This window comes from Anastrepha obliqua, chromosome 1, assembly GCF_027943255.1.
Source record: "Anastrepha obliqua isolate idAnaObli1 chromosome 1, idAnaObli1_1.0, whole genome shotgun sequence".
Lineage (NCBI taxonomy): Eukaryota > Metazoa > Arthropoda > Insecta > Diptera > Tephritidae > Anastrepha > Anastrepha obliqua.
In genome coordinates this window covers 180,728,197-180,743,810 of record NC_072892.1, presented here as the reverse complement: position 1 = coordinate 180,743,810, position 15,614 = coordinate 180,728,197, and positions in this window count along the sequence as shown.

The window sequence follows — 15,614 nt, the reverse complement described above, 5'->3', positions numbered from 1 at the left end:
CTTGGAAAGAGTACTGCGAATCCATCGAATCCGTAAAAGACTCGGCCAGACTCAGCAGGATCCTATCCAAGGACCACTCCTGTAAAACTCTTGTCAAAAGAGAGAACGGGGAGTGGGCTGAATCTGCAGGCGAATCCTTAAAAATCCTTATTGATGCCGATTTCCCGGAAAACTCTATTGATCCGGGCTGTAACGAAGACCCGAACCGGCAGGAGGGGTTACCTGTGATGTCCCTGACACAGGTCTTGTCCGTCAACAGGATAAACTGGGCAATCGACCGATGACTTGGTCCTGATGGTCTCAGGTCCCTTCCCATCAGTAATGGCTGAAATTTTGGAAGGTGCACTGGCTACACTCAGCAGGTGGGCCGCCAGTAGCGGTCTCAGAGTCAACTCTGACAAAACGGAGTTGATGCTATTCACCAGAAAATACAAGCCTCCACCATTTAAGCTTCCTAGACTTAATAACCAGTGTCTTACACTTTCATCGGAAGTCAAGTATCTTGGTGTAATACTTGACCCCAAGCTCCACTGGAAGCTGCACATAGAAAATCGAGTTAAGAAGGCTAACATAGCCTTCTATGCCTGTAAATCTATGTTCGGCAAGAAATGGGGCCTCAAGCCACGTGTCGTACTCTGGATGTACAACTTAGTGGTTCTGCCAATTTTGACATACGGTTGCCTAGTTTGGTGGTTAGCTCTTCAGAAGGGCTACAACTTCACTAAATTAGAGAGAGTGCAGAGAACTGCATGTGTGGGCATCACTGGTGCCTGCAGAACATGTCCCACCGCTGCGCTCAACGTTATACTCCACTTAATTCCTGTGGATCTGCAGGTTAAATCCATTGCTGCTCAGAGTGCTATCAGACTGAGGGAGTTTGGCCTCTGGAGACAACTCCCTGTTGGGCATAGCAGCATCTTGAAGCAGATCTCCCCTTCCTTCTCAGATATTCGCACCGACCTCTCCATCCGCAAACTGTGCTTTGAGGGTTGTGCTAGGGCTATCTTTCCGAGCAGGCAAGATTGGAAAGAGGGGAGAGTTGTTGCGGATATAGAGGCCTCTGTTTTCACTGACGGATCCAAAATGGAGTCTGGAGTGGGAGCGGGGGTCTACTCCAAATCAGCCAAAATCTCGGTCTCCTATAAACTGCCGGAGACAAGCAGCGTCTTTCAAGCAGAGGTCTTCGCGATCCTGCAGGCATGCAAAATGCTTCGGGATCGCTGTTGGGAGGGAGACATAAATATTTTTTCCGATTTTCTTCTCGTAAACTCCTGTAAGGAGGAACTTAAACGCCTCGAACGGGCAGGAAACATCTCCCTCATCTGGGTTCCTGGGCACAGGAATATAGAGGGAAATGAAATTGCCGATGAGCTTGCCAGGAAGGGGGCGGCAGAACCGAGTCCAGCTGCCCTCTTCTCAGACATCGGTATCCCCTTGGCCGTCGTTAAAGGGAAACTACACAACTTCTTTCTAAGAAAAGCGCAAGACAGATGTAGGTCTGTCTCATCGTGTGCCATTTCAAAAGCACTATGGCCTCAATACGACATAAACAGAACGCTTAAGGTGATGGGAACCCCCCGCCATTCAATTTCCAAACTCATCGCGGTGATCACTGGCCACTGGGTGATCGGCACTCACGCGGAGAAGCTTGGAATTCCGTACAACCCCCATTGCAGAAGCTGTGGGGATCCTACAGAGAAAGAGACTGTGGTACACTTTCTCTGCAGATGTCCGGCTTTGGCGGCTAGGCGCTTGAGATTCCTCAGCGTTCCCTTTGGGGATGACTTGACGAAATTCTCCAGCCTAGATCCCTTTTCTCTCCTCCGCTACATCAACAGCACTGGATGGCTGTAGACGGTCTTATCTCCTCCCTTAATCCTTTCACAGGTAGTGGTCCACTCTATGGTATCAAAACGGCACGTTAGTGCTACTTGTAGCGTACCTGGGGTACTCTTGCCATCTTACCTACCTACCTACCATATATAGGGTGGGCCATGTAAAATTTGCTTTTTGAATCGGCTATACAAAAAAAAAAAAAAACTAATCAATATTTTTTCAAACTTTTTCTTTTATTTTGAAGATTGAACATTGCCATTTATGAATAAAAAATAATATCGTTCAAATGTCTGCCACGACTGGCTTTACAGTAGGCCATTCGATCAACCCAATTTTTAAGCACATTTTCGATTGTTTGGGCTCCAATTTCATGAATGGCAACTTCGATTTCGTGTTTTAAAGCATCAATCATCTCTGGATGGTTCGCATAGCATTTGTTCTTAACGGCTCCCCACAAAAAATAGTCCAACGGGCTTAAATCACATGACGTGTGGATTTTCTGAGCCCCAAATCCGACAATTTGGCAATATAGTCGCTTATTGCAAAGGTAGCTATCCAAAATTAGTCATTACGAGTAGCATTGAGGGAGTGCTTCAAAGTTAATACTTAAAAGGCAATAAAATAATTGATAACTAAGTTGATATGCCTTCCAAATATTCTGTCATGGATTTAACCTTCACGTTGAATAAAAACAGAAGGCATAAATTTTGTTTTTAAGATGACAAACATTCTACCAGCGATTGTTCGATTGTAAATAAAGTTTTTGTTTGTCGCACCATTTCTCGTTACAATGATACTGGTCGCATCGCGAAACATCAAGGAGGTGGTCATCAAAAGACCGCACCGTCACGTGAAATGTTTCAAAAAGTGAAGAAGCGTTTTGGGCGAAATCCCCGTTGAAGTGCTAATCAAATGGCGAAAGAACTGAAAATATCTGACCCTAGCATACTGAAAAATGATCTCAAAGTCACGTCTTAGAAGATCCAAAAGGTGTATGATCTCACACCAAAGCAGCAACAAGTCAGATTTGAGAGAGCGAATTAATTGCTTCGCTTGTCCGAAAACGTTCTTTCCGAACATTGAGTTTCCTGACGAGAAAATTTCTCAAATTGAGCACGATAGGGTTTGTTTATCCGACCGTTCATACGAGAATTTGAGCCATCGATTGGCCATGAGCAGGCACCACTCGCCACAGGTAATGGATTGGGCCGCTGTAACCGCAAACGTACGCACTTCCATTGTTTTCATCGAGCCTGGCGAGCCTGGCATCAAGGTAAATACGAAATATTCTCGGGAACGTATTCTGGAGGTTGCTTTGAAGCTGTGGGTTTTCGGTGGCAGACCATGGACGTTTCAACAGGACTCGGCACCGTCTCACAAAGCTCGAGTGAACCAAGAATGGCTAAAAAACCACGTTTCGAACTTTATAACGCCCACACAATGGCTCTCAAATTCAGCAGACGCGAGCAAGGTCTAAACTAAAAGATTACCAGTCTCGAGGCGCTGAAGAAAGCCATTGCCCACGAGTGAGCCAAAACACCTGCAAATCACGTTTGGGCAGCTGTGATTCGTTTCTGAACCATTTCAAGGCCATAGTCAAAGCAAAAGGTGGTCATAGCCAGCAAAAGTAATATAAATTGATTCATAGTTTTGCATTATTGTTACACATTTTGTACTTTGAATTGAATAAAAGTAATTTTCCAAACTAAATTTATGGCCTTCGAGTGCCGGAACCTGTATGCAGTTCAGTTTTGTACGAGAAATAGTTTAGAATTATCAAATGAAGAACTTTAGATCTTTTGTAGAAAACCTTTTTTAACACCTTTTGTGTGAAGGTCACTCCAGACGCACAACTTGGCGAAGGAGCTCGGCCAAACAACCAATAGAAGATGTAAGAGCCAAAGCTAAACATCGAGTGCAAAAAAAAATTCTCAAAAATCAATGCGATTTTTGAGGGTTTCAAACCGAAATACGTAGTGCAAAGATGTTATACTATAGGAAAAACTACCAAAAATTCTTCGCAGAAAGCTCAGCGGCCTACAGAGTGTTGCAAGACTAATATGATTTCCCGTAGAAACAAGGACTATTAGTTATTGACTTCCAAAGACTACTTAAATTATGGAAGAAAACTTCTTTTATCTGCTTAACGGGGGCAGCAGTGGAAGTCATAGAGAAAGAGACGAACTCGATTGCCTAATCGATGACAACGGGACTGCGTTTGCCGAACATGACGAACTGCCATTAGCAACCACAGGGCTAACGAACAACAAAGCTAAGGGTATCGACAAACTGCATACAAAGCGGATAAAATATGGCGATGAGAAGCTGTAAAAATGCATTTATAAAACCATACAATTATCGAAACAGCCAAAATACAAACAAAATTACAACACCGATCGAAATCACAAAGATTTGTTGCAAAACTCAAGATTTGTTGGTCATTTTTTTTAAATTTTCATATATTGTGCACTCTGAATCCCTTCCGCTGGATCAAGTAGTATATAAAGAGTATAGTAAGAGTGAGCGCACTGAAGGGGTTGAGAGGCATTTGGTTCAAGGTTAACGGAATTTCTGGATTTACATATGACCGAGGACTGCCACTTCAGCAGCATTTTACTAACATTCATCTGAAATGTTTCTACTGGTAAAATAGCAACTGAAACTGTAATAGGAAAGAGACAACTTGTGGTTTCTTTACCATGAAAATACATCACCTCACACAACTCACCTTGTGCGCGACTTAACACAATATTGATGCCACTTTTTAAGCACCATAGTCACCTGATATTGTCTAGTGTGCATTTTTTAAGGCCCCTTCTTCTGACTCGAGTTAAAACTTGCTGGAAAGCGTCTTTGGACGAGCGACAAAAGGAGCGACAAAAGTGAATTTGCATAAGAAGCTGAAAACGATATCACCTATGGACTAAGAGAAGTACTTTGAAGATTAAAAGAAGTATTGAAATGTACTTATATATACTGGAATGGATATGAAGAAATCAATGAATTATTGAACCATTTTCCTTTTAAAAATAAATACGATAAAAAATAAATAATTGGCGCGTAAACTTTTGTTAGGTGTTTGGCCGAGCTCCTCTTCCTATTTGTGGCGTTCGTCTGAATGTTGTTCCACAAATGGAGGGACCTACAATTGTAAGCCGACTCCGCTCGGCAAATGGTTTTTATGAGGTGAGCAGTTTTTGCATGGCAGAAATACACTCGGAGGTTTGCTATTGCCAGCCGAGGGGCGACATGGGAGTTCGAACCTACGCACCACCGAAAGGTAGTGACGCATTAATTCATTCGGCTACGGCGGCCTTTTCCTTTTAGTATCAACAAATTTCGTGCACTTTTTCTACAGAAATACATGTGGCCGTATTTTCAGAGCTCTCCTTATTTTGCTTTGTTTGGAATGTTTGAAATTTGAAATCAACAAATTTCATGGAATCAGATTCCTCTTTCATGTTTATTTATTAGTTATATTAGTTTATTATTTTCCCCAATACAAACAAGCGTGGACCTGCATGTGTCGCTAAATGGCCTTTAATATCACCATTCACTGTCATCATAATCACCCATCGAAGTTGACAGCTTCTACATAAGCAAGCCAGAACATTAATCGTCTTGTTGGCTGTCATTTGTTGATTCCATTTGTCACATTACACTCATCATTTGATGTTGTGGCGTCAACTCGCCCGAAAAGTGGAACCCAAAGAGCCAAACACGGAGATACCAGCAACCAAGCAAACCGCGCTGGCAGTCAGATGGAAATAACAGTTCTCGCACTTGAACTTGCTCGCTAGCTCCACTGACTGCTTGATTGGCTGACTGGCTGAGTGCATGACTGATCTGCTGTGACTGTGGTCAAAGCCAATGGCCGAGTGGTTATAGCCAAATTCGCATAAAATCGAAACAATAGCAACAAAAAAAGACGCGAAACAAAAATGGCAAAATAAAAAAGTTTGAAAAAAATCAGCTACACTGAAATGGTAGCGGAACGCGCTACGTCGAACTGTCGAACGGCATTTTCCGCAGTTTCAGTGTTAAATGTTGAATCTGTTACGTCGATCGTCGATCGGCGTATTTGGGTGGCAGCGGAGTAGGCAGTGCGAGCCACTCTTATGCTGACCAGTGCAGCGAAACAACAAAAAAAGAAAAGCAAGCGAAACAAAAACAGAAACAACCAATACAGCCACACTTGTTGCTATTATTACCATTGTTGTTGTTGTGCTTGTTGCTGCCACCGCTTACGTTTGTTATTATCGAACGTTATCTGGGCCACGATCAGTGGCAGGCATACCGGCAAATATCACTGCAAATACTCGTACATGCGAGGCGCAACTCACTCCACCAGCCGCCGCAATATTGCAACGGACGCATCGTGACCAGTGCGCTGACCGACCCCACCGCGCAAACTGCATGGCATAACACAAAATTTATGCACTTGCATAGCTGCTGCTGGCATACGTACACGAGTCATACAGAGACATCTATGCATGCCGCAGTTGTACGGATAGTGGCATGAATGCTGTTGCATGAATGAAACTGCGGCGTTGCTATGAATGAAACAGATTATTGTAATGCAAATGCAATTTTGATTAGTGTGCAAATTTCTTGAATACTTATTTATGTATGTGTGGATATGTTTTTGTTTTTGTTTTTGTGTTTATATGTATTATGCAGCTCGAATTTGTTCATCATCATTTGGTGATTGGAAAATAAATCACGAAATTGCAAATTGTTAACGTGTACATCATGGCATGAGGTCATGGCGAATGGAAGCTTTTGCATTATCCAAATATTGGGTTGCGCAATACATAGAGAATCGTAAGTATGTATTTATTTTTCAGTTTGCTTGGGCAATTATTTGCAACTCCATTAACAACATTGAAAACACTCCAAACTTTTCCGACTATGGGGCAGCGCAACTCTAAAGTGGAGTACAGGAGAGAGGAGCAATAAATAGGAGATATCAACACACCATTGGACTATGTCAAGCAGGGCTTCTAAGAATAGGTGTTATTTTCCTTGTCAATGTCAGAAAAGACCCAATTGTTGAAATTTTAAACTGTAGAAAGACCACTCAGTTTTTTTTTGCCAGATACAAACTGGACCGAAAAAGTAAATAGGTTGGGTATATCTAGTGATATGGAGGGAGACACTGTCCCGTTGGTACTCCTAGGCACTTTTTTTGAGGCAGATCTATATGTATCTGCAGCACCAGCCAAGCTGCGCTTATGGCCTTAGACAGCCCTCCAACCACATCAGGGGTAGTCAAGTCCTGTAAACCCAGGCTGAACTATGTCGGTAGACAAAATAGCTTGATGCTAACATGGGTCCCGGGACACGTGGTTATCGCGGGTAACGAGCCGTCTGACTCCTTAGCTAAGATGGGCTCTGAGGTCAACTTCTTTGACCCACAGCCCGTTTTGCCACTCCCTTCTGCGGCCATCACAGCCACGGTTAGCAAATGGGTAACTACTACCCACAAGCGAGCTTGGCATGCAGAGAGAGGCTGCAGATGGGCTAAATTGATGGTACCTGTCATGTCCGATCGACTGTCGCAAACCCTTCTGTCATTAAGCAGAGGGGAGTGCAGACGGCTGGTTGGACTGATGACGGACCACTTTCTATGAGCAAAGCACATGAACCGAGTGGTACCGGAGATACCTACACCGCATGGGCAAGGTAAATAATCCCAAGTCCGTATACTGCGAAGTGTTGAGCAATGGCGCTGAACACACGTTTTTTAGTTGTAGGAGATGGCTGGCGGAAAGAGATGCACTGAGGAAGCAGATTGGCGACACCATGCCGAGCCATATAATCAGCAAAATTCTCGAACGTGCAGACAGCTGGAATGCCGTAAAGAAATGCATTGAGGACCTGCTACGGAAAAAAGGATAGACCTCAAGACAGTGCAGCAAAGCAAAACCGCACAAACAAGACACAAAAGGACGAGCCTTTATCATGAAAACTGTATACAAAAACATTGGACCCGTTGCTGAAGTGGCCCCGGGAAGGGTGTCTCCCCAAAAGGGGAGAAGGGTGTGTTTTAGTAGCCACACCACTCTACGCAGTAGAGGACGGTCGCTGTAGGTGCGAAAGCATATTGAACCCTACCTTACCCATCCAAAAAAAAGAAAGAGTTTCGTAAGCCTCACAATGGGCTCCATGGCCCATATGCACCCATCTGATGTTGGCTTACGCAGTAGACTTACCTGATCCCGAGCCTGTTTATAGATAAAGGGATGCCCCTATGTTGGTCAGAATTTATTGATTTAAGATCAGTTGCCTCCCAATTTCCAGGAATCTCTCTGTATTCAAAAACCCAACAACGTTTTTGGTGCACTGTTAAGTCAGCTCACTAAGAATATCTCTACATTCAGTTGTTACTTTCGAAGAAGTATTATTGCGCTGTAGAGATTTTATGGCAGCCTGTCATAGTAGTTAGATCAGATAACTCAGACTGAAAGACGCTACAGTGGCCAGGTGAATGCCACTCCTGACCTTTTTATTTAGTCACTTTCGTTTCGGATTGATGGAACAGGCATATGCAATGAGAATTGCAGCGGACGAACCAACAGACCAATAGTAAAACCTGCAAAAACTGAGACAACTCTAAATCCTGCAGCCTTTTTGGCAGCCGTAAAGCCCCCAAGTAGGTGCGGTTAGGAGCGGCCTTTAAAGCACAACGGCCGGTCTGCAGGCTTAAGCTGGCAGCCCTAGTGGCGTATTCGGATGCGTAGTCTAATAAGCTGCCTATCTAAAATTTACTGATAACTGAAACCACAGTGGCCCTATGCTTCACTGTGGAGGGGATTAAATAAATACGTACTACCATCATTGGGCGAGCCGGTGCGTGTCGTATTCACAGGCTTTAGTTGAAATAGCTAAGCCTTTTTTTACTATTTTAGGGGCAGAGTCCTCACGAACCGATGACATTTGATGTAAAATGTATTTCTACGCATTTCTTTTATTTATTTATATTTTTTTTTAACAAGAAATTTTTAATTTCTGTTGGCATGGTCTTATTGCTTATTTCAGAGATAACTGTTCATAAAGCAAATGCAAAAGGGTGTGCATTTTGTATTAACTGTTAGTTAGGCAGTTGGTCTTATCAGTGACGAGGTGCTGAGTCATCGCCAAGTCGCTCAAGTTTTGGAATTTTCAGTCAACTCACAGAATTAAAACAAAATTTTCACAATTATTTTCAATTTTTTTCCAAAAAAACTAAAACAAAAATAAAAATTTAAATGAACTACGGCATAAATGAAACTAATTTCCAGCTATGGATACATTTTCGATTTGAGATGAATTTATTTTGTTGGCATTCCACAGGTTTTACTTAATTTTTATTTAAGCCTGTTTTGTATATTAGTTATTCTGCTTTTGTACTTTTCAGTAATTTAAATGAACAGCTTAAATATATTAAAACAATTATTTCTTGTGCACACGAAAGTGTGTGTGTACTTAGCTGTTCAATTGTGGTGTTCACAAAAGAGCAAAATAATTTTATTTTTATTTTTCGATAGTTAAATATGTTATTTACGTATGGAAGTATGTATGTATGTATGTGTGTATGTGTGTACGTACACATGAGACTATAAAAAGCGGGTGGCGGTGTGCTCGAGCGGCACACAACAATGGCTGCTTCTTATATCTGCTCTTGGTGCAGACTGCAAGCTGCTCAAACATCAACTCGCAACGTCACCGACCAATCGTCGTCAATTCAGTTTCAATTGTAAATAAATAAATGGAAATTTTGAGAATTGGCTGCGACTCGACTATCGGTTGTGGATTGTCGATTGTTGGTTGCCGACTATAACCGGCCGTCGCACGCTAACCGCCTGTTGCGCGCACTAGCGCTAAATATTTATGTGTGCATGTATTTGTGCGAGTTCTGAATTCGACTATTTGCTCAAATTGGCTTCATTGCATTTTCGTCGTTTCTTTCGCTTTTTTCGTGTTGCATTGCCTCCCATGCAGTCGATATTTGTTGCTGTGTGCTTTTTCTTATTTGATTTTTTGTTCTTTGTTTGTTTGTTTGTTTGTTTGTTTGTTTACTTGCTTTATTGCGCTTGTCGCCTATTGACGCTTTTTTGTGTGCCATTTATGTGGGCGCTCTGTGTGTGTGTGTGCACGCGTATGAGGTGATAAGCTCAAGGACAGCATTGCCCCGCACGCTGCTCAATTGCAGTTGCTGAAATTTTAGTGCGCCTGGCACAATTTGTCGTTTGATATTTTCGCTAGCACTGCATTTTGTAGCTGCAATTCTGTGGTGCTGGAGCTGGTGGTTGTTATTGTTGTGCACAAATGAATATATGAAATATTATATATGAAAAAATAAAATCAACTAGGAATGCCAGTCAGTCAATGTTTATTCAATTGTTTACAAAGAACAGTGCAACAGCTCGCAAATATTATCGATTTCTTGTTCAAAGCAGAGTGTGTTGTTGTAGTTGCTGCTTTGGCCAATGCATTTGATGTTATAGTCTGATTTTTGTTGGTTGTAATGGTGATGGTTGGGGTACCATCATCGAAATCAAGGTGTTGCCAGTTGACGACATCGTCGTTTTCACCCAACCGTTGCTCAGCTTTGTCAATTTCTGCGTACTGTACACTACTCGCACATACATAACTCATAACTCGCACCAGCAGTGCATTCAGTGTATGCACTGCCATATGTAAACATGCACGCCTTTTGATGCATTTGTTTTCTTCCAAATTATTTAGCTCGACCTACGCTGCTTTTCTTCGCTGTGCCTTTGAACTCTATTCATAATTTCCATACCTGGCACCGAGGTTACGTATACGCACCCAACATGACTCCTTTGCTCAAAATATCATAGCTGTATTTCTTTTTGTAAGGCCCGCATTTGCTAAATTTAAACTGTCAGCTATTGACAGTAGTAGGTTAGGAGGCTATATCAATTAAAGTTGTATGCAAAAATAGTAGTTTTTCATGAAAGATGAGCGCATACTGATTTAAAAGCAAAATCTTTTAAAGTCAAATTGGTTGTTTTGTCACAAGTCCGCACTTTAGATGAAATTTTCGCAGTAGGTAAGAAGGTAAAATGGTTAAAGTACCAGTCTGGACTTCTCCGAGTAGCACTAACACTCCGTTTTGATATCATTTTGAGACCTCCAATAACAAGCAGATACCTACAGCTAACCAGCTGTTTATTTAATGGAGAAGATTGATGGGTTTTAGATTGGAGCACTGCCCTAGGCTGTCGGAGAAAGGAAAATCCAGTGACCTTAGTCATCTGGCTGCCAAGTCGCTATTTCTCAAAACAAAAAAAAAAATGATTCCCGTAATTAAAAAATTAAATAAAAATAATTCAAGACCGAAAATTAATCCCAAATCATAAATTTGGTTTCAACAAGATACACGGTACCATCGAACAAGTACACAGTCTCGTAAATAGCATTTACTAAGCTTTTGAGTAGAAGGAATACTGCACAGCCACATTTCTCGACGTATCCCAAGCCTTTCACCGCGTTTGGCATGACGGTTTGCTATGCAAAATAAAATACATTTTACCCGTAAATTATTACACTTTTATCAAGTCCTACCTTAAAGAACAATATTCCCTTGTTGAGCAAAATGGAGAACGCTTTGAACTCTGTGAAAGTTTAGCTGGTGCACCGCAGGGCAATATAATGGTACCTGTCCTATACTTGCTTTACTCCCACGATTTAACATATAATGAGGAAATTATCGTCGGAACTTTTGAAGATGACTGCTCTCGCAATTGGCTCTAACCTCCAGAACAGGGGTTCACTTAAGCTCCAAAAACTACTTGATTCGATGCTTAAAAAATTGTGTAATAAAATCCAATCAGACTAAATCAATTCAAGTAATTTTTACGCTCAATCGAAGCAATTGCCCCACCGTGAAACTCGTTCATGTAATGATACCCCAAAATAATGGTACGAAAAAACTTGGCACGTACCTCAACAGCAAGCTTACATGGAAAACACATATTTTCACTAAACGTAAGGTACTTGGAATTAAACTCCGAAATCAGTACTGGTTATTTAATCGAAATTCTCATGCTTCTCTCAAAAGCAAGCTCTCACTCCACACAGCCATATTAAAATCGATATGGATCTGCTGCATACAGCTCTGGGGCACTGCAGCCAATGCTAACAATGAAATACTCCAAAGATTCCAATTAAATGATTTCAATAGAAACAAATGCCCAAATCCATCGTGATCTCAAATTTCTCACAATAGCTCACGAAATAAAAAAGCTTGCCACATCACACAACATAAGGCTCAAATCGCACCCAAACCGTTTAGTTGCAAAAATTACTCTGAGTCCTATCTGCTTTAGCAGACTGAAAAGAAATGAAGAAATTATTGCAGCACTACGTGCTTGAATGCTTGAAGTACAAATATTGCTAAAATAAGACCAAGATTGCAATAAATAAATGGATTAAAAAAAAATTATGTAATTTTTCCGAGTTTCTGCTGGTAACAAGTTATAATTATTTTTTTCGTTGGTACATATTGTAAAGGGTGCTTTCTTAGCTTCATGAGACCTATCGCTAGCTATGGCTTGACGCGCGAAGTCCATAGAGCGAAGTTTTGAAGAAGATGCCAAAATGTTGATTTTTCCTCGTTCTCAACTTGTCGGACTCTGTTCTCCGATTACGTGGACAAGTTTACGTAAGGATCATGGTTTGCTTGCCTATAAAGTACAGCTCATAAAAGGACCATCGTCTTAGATTTATCGAAGGGGCCATCTAACTCGTGGCCGCAATGGACCTGATAACATTTCAAAAAGTAAATGTCATAAAATTGTCGGCCATATTAGAATGAAAAAAAGAAAAATTTAATAAATCGAAATTTATTTAAATTTTGTCTGCCAGATTAAAATGAAAAAAAAGAAAAATGTAATAAGTTAAATAAATTTTAAGTTCGCAAGCTCTTAAAAAAAACCGCATATGGCTCAGAGGTTGCTTGCGTGCATGAGTACTGCGAAGATTTTCGCAGACTACGCTTTGGTGGGCATAAATGGAGGGACCAAATTCATATTTTTGTACTAATTGGATAATCCCGGATAATACTGGTAATTCGGAATAACATATTAAGCTTTATTTATGACGCGCCTCGAAGCAAGTCGGGTATTAGTAATAGCATAAAATAATTTTTCTACCCACAGCTAAAACTAATCAATATACTCCACTTCCTGCTTATTCCGGAGAATTAGAATAATCCATAAATTTCTTATTAAAAATAGTTCGCATTGCTTATGGTTACCCACACACAGACGCTTCGTTTTCTTTAATTAAAATCTTATTTTTATAACCATTTCGTAATTAGCGCTTGAATGTTTTGCAAATGAAAATAAAGCCTTCACGCACAAATACATACAGACATTCATATATAAATTCATATGCAACAGCATGCATAATTGTCAGCTAATTTTTTTTATTTTTTTATTTTATTTTGTATTTCTTTTTTTCACTTTACGATAGCTACGAAAAACCAACAGATAACTGCTTGGCGCGTGTGAGGCTGCTTGGGCGGCTTATGAAAATCGCAAAGCATTTGCGCGAGTAGCGAAAATCGCCGACCACTCGCCGCACGTCAACCAAATCGGCAATTCCATTGACGTCTGTCAGCGGCGATTCGCATTTGTATTTCTCATTTAGTGCATTTTTTCAGGCTTCTTTCTGCCTATTTCAGCTCGCTCTTGCTACGCCTTTTTCGGCATTTAGTAGACAAATTGTGCCTGGGCATGCGTGTATGTGTGTATGTGCCATGCAATGCAATTTTTTTGTGGCACTATTTTGTATTATTTTTCATATTTGCAAGATTATATGCTATGTGCCATTTTTTGTTGTTGTTGTTGATTTTTCGAATTTTTTCTTCCTTTTTTTTCTAGAGTAACAGTTGAAACTATTTGCGCCATTGTGCGCCATATTTCTGTGTGGATGTTTTTGTTTAGCATTTTTGTTTTTGTAGCATTTTCGAGAGTATCTAATTTCAAACAGCCGCCTGGGCCGCACTGCCGCTCTAGCAGCCGCGCCACAGTCTGGCCACTCATCTTCCATATTTGGTGCAGCTGTCGCGCAGCGCTGTGTCTAATTGGTTGGTTGTTGTTTTGGTTGTTGTACTGCACTTTTGTGTAAATTAAAAACGAAATTGCAGTGGCGCGCTGAGCAGTGCATTTACACGCACACACCCACACCCTCTAATGTGAAATGTATATGCACGCAAATGCAACGAATCACCAACCGCTCTACGCCGCCCTACACCCGCCCGCCACTCCCTTTGCATCTGCTGCTCTTCGTCCAGTTCATTTGCGCCAATTTCGCTTATCTGACAAATGCGAAATTTTTATGACAAAATTCGTCGTTTGTTGTTCTTGCTTTCGGTTTTGTTGTTGTTGTCGATGGCTATGTCGGTCGGTTGGTCGTTTGACGGTTTTTTCGTTGCTCGCCAATTGGGCGCTGCCACTGCCGTATTGCATGTCGAAATCAGGCCACACATCAACGCTTGAAGATAAGGTTTATTTTTCCATTTTTTGCCGTTTTTATTTTGGACTTGTTTTGCATGTTTTTTTTCTTGTTTTTGTTTGTTTTGCACCACTTAATGTGTTTGGCATTCGGTTGTTTCCCTTGATTCAATGCCTCTTTTTGTTTCATTTCTGATAATTTAAGAGTTACATATTTGCAAAATAAATCATTTCGGGGGAAATTTGATAATGCAAAGGTGACCCCATTTTTGTGCACACTGATAGTACAGCAACAAAGCGCAACAAAAACAAAAAAAAAAAAACAACGAAAACGAAAACACTTGTAAATATTTAAGTGTTTTCTAGCATTTTTGATAATTTTAAGCTCTTTACAACTACGCCGTGAGCTACGTCGGTATGTGTGTATGTATGTATGTATACACTAAGTAGCTAAAAATTATGGAAAGCGGGGAAGGTGGGACATGTGCAGTTTATTTGCGAGTTAGAAGCGCTTAAAATTACTAGAAACGCAGCAAAAGATTACATTTTCGGTTTATTGCAGTTGTGAAATTTCGCAGTTAAGTATTTTTTTATTCCTTTCATTATTGTAAATAGCGCATTATAATGCCTATATTGTAAGTGTGTGTTAGGGAATATGGTTGGATGTGAGTCTCTGGTATAGTGTTAACTCTCAAACAAAACAAAAAAATCTTTTTTCACAAACCAAAATATTTTCTGCGATCATTTTTACTTCTGCAAGTTGCTCAATGCATTATAAATATGCCGTATTTGCCACATAAATCAATAGAAAATTTATTTATTTTATTTATTTTTATTTTTATTTTTATTTTTTAAAAGCTTAAATAACAATAGAAAATTAAATTTTAGGAAGCTACGTGAAAGCTTACGTGGTTAGCCGTAATAGAAATATGTTAAATTCACGTCCAAAGTCGAAAAAAACTTGAGTGTCCAACGCAGAATTAAACAGATATTGAATGGATAATAGTGGCGCCTTTAATTGGGTACCTATCACTTTTCTGGTCGCTATATTTGGGCTATTTCCGTTTGACGAAAAATTTTCCTATGAAAACAACAACAAAGCTGTCGAGCAAGATTCGTCACTAGTGAGTGTGGTTATACCTCATAAAATTGGCATGACTGTCTATTTTCAATGCTGTCAAATCTCCCTTCTGATATTAAGCAATTTTCATTAGGCCGCGTTCATATAGAGCACATTTTATTGGTTGAACATTGCGAATTCTCTTTTGTGTGACCCCTCGTGCAATTGCAAACTCTCAATAGTAAGTTTTT